The 2173-nt window shown below is 39.0% G+C and overlaps 1 pseudogene; it reads right to left on the reverse strand.

Annotated features, from left to right (window-relative positions):
- Positions 1–1054: 1054 nt before the first annotated feature.
- Positions 1055–1576, reverse strand: LOC103610408 (annotated as a pseudogene).
- Between the last annotated feature and the right edge of the window lie 597 nt (positions 1577–2173).

Genomic DNA, 2173 nt, shown 5'->3' on the forward strand with positions numbered 1-2173 from the left:
AAGGCATATAAAATATTAGAAGTCTGCTGAATTCATTAACAGATATCCACTTTTTTTTTTTGCAGAAGTTGGAAAGACAAGGAGAAAAAAATCACACTTCAAACAAAACTATTGTGGAAATTTTATGATTAAGAATTGTTTTAGCTACAATAACAAAGCATCTAAACTTTAAAAAAAATATTCACTCAATTAAAGAGCGTATTCCGCATGTTCTGCACAAGACAAAGGCAACCTTTTACAGAAAATATTTAATAATATTAAATAGCCCCCTCCCATTTTTCCCTCAGGCCCTGCCTGTTAAGTTGCACCTCAGAGTGCAAACATTAAATTAACTGTAAGGCTTTTTTTGCCTGGAGACATTAAAGACACATGCTTCTGTACAATACACATTTTGAAAATGGAGTTTTTTTATAGCAGCACAAACTAAGATTAATAAAAAGACATTAAATTATCACTGTTAAACTTGTTAAACATAATAATCCAGAAACAATGGTAATGCAAACCTGTGCATACTGGTATGAACAGGGGAGATGTAAACATAAAGTGGGAAGCGAAATAACTGCATAGGCCCTAATTTCAATGTTTGATGTAACTAAGGAAATAAACCACATAAAGTCTAAAGTGTTCACAGTTATTGAGATTTTAGTTCTGTATGATAAAAAATATATATATACAAGGACTGTGCTGGGTATTTCAGCACTTAATCTTTCTAAATTTCTTATATATTGATAAGATTCGGGCATGGGAATAGATTTAAATAAGATATAACTCAATACTGCATGTTTCAGGAAAGGTCAATTGGTACAAATGATAAGCACATTTTAGGTGCCAAACAACAAGAATCTTTTGTGAAATGTTCAAATAGGTTGATCGTAACCTAAAAATAGAGGTTGCGATTCTGTCGAGCTCGTGGCCTGGTGAAACTGCTTTTCCATACTCCTGTGAAAGTTTCATTAGACTTATTAACCAAACCAACATGTTGGTTAATATGTACGACAAATTAGGTCCTGCCTCAATTTCCACTTCCTAGGCAATACCACCGGGCTCTTTAGTTTTACTGAACACAGCAGTTATTTCTATGACTATTGACGTCTTTGAAGCGCAGCCGCATTTTAGGACGATACTTCTCCAAATACAAAAGTTGCTTGCTGTTAAAAGCTCCACACCGCTTTTGTCTTATGAATTCTACTGCATCTTCATATTTCATCCCACCTTCAATTAATGCCAGGGCGACCAGCACTGGAGCTCTCCCAAGGCCTGCAACAGAATGAACAGCAATGCAACCACCAGGATCTTCACGAAACTTAATTTTCACAAGACTTAACCAGTCCTCAACAATCTGGTTGGAAGGTGGTACGCCATCACCAAAGGGCCAGTCGAGAACGTGGATTCCTTCTTTCTCCACTCGAGTAGCATCGTAAGTTGCTTCACATACTCTTACTATTGTGGTAACTCCACACTTCTTAAGTTCCTCTATGAATTTGTTTAAGGTCACATTGGTTGGACTGTGTGCAATAAGAAATCGCATATTCTTGTATGTGACTTCCACGGGAGCCGGGTGCTTCATTCGACCCATGTTAGTTTAGTTAAAAAACATTCAATAGGGTTATAAAGTAATTTAAAAATTGAATTCAGAAATGATGCAAAGAAACTGAAGTTTCCTTCGATATACTCCACTTGAAATTCTCAGCGCTTTGAGTAGGAAGTGGGGAGTGATGGTACATAAAATTAGTCTACTAGCAAATCTTCAATCCAGAAATACCAAAGCAACAAAACGGAAGTGCACTGAGGTTTTACCCAATCCAGGTCAGAAGTCCTGTAAAATGCTTTGTGGAATTCAATTCAACACTTCTGAGTCCGGATTAACCACTCTTATGAGGGCTTCCTGGTAGAGGCGAAATAAGTTTCCACAGTTCACGTGTTCACATGAGAGATCCTGCTGTGCCTGGCAGTAATCTCCACTGCCATCCAGAAACGCTGTAAACGTGGGTCCAGGAACACCACAGAAAGTGCTGTGTTTCCTCACGGAAGATTGTCGCCTAATCACTCAGCTGGTCCCGAGGTGTCCACCACACAGGCACTGGTGGTGGCAGCAGCTACAGGATGGGGGGCAGTGGTCCTTGCAGGGAGGCAAGGGACTTTACCATGCAGTGAGAGACTCAGAGGAGGAGAC

The sequence above is a fragment of the Galeopterus variegatus genome, unplaced genomic scaffold (genome assembly GCF_000696425.1).
Source record: "Galeopterus variegatus unplaced genomic scaffold, G_variegatus-3.0.2 Scaffold11099, whole genome shotgun sequence".
Taxonomy (NCBI): domain Eukaryota; kingdom Metazoa; phylum Chordata; class Mammalia; order Dermoptera; family Cynocephalidae; genus Galeopterus; species Galeopterus variegatus.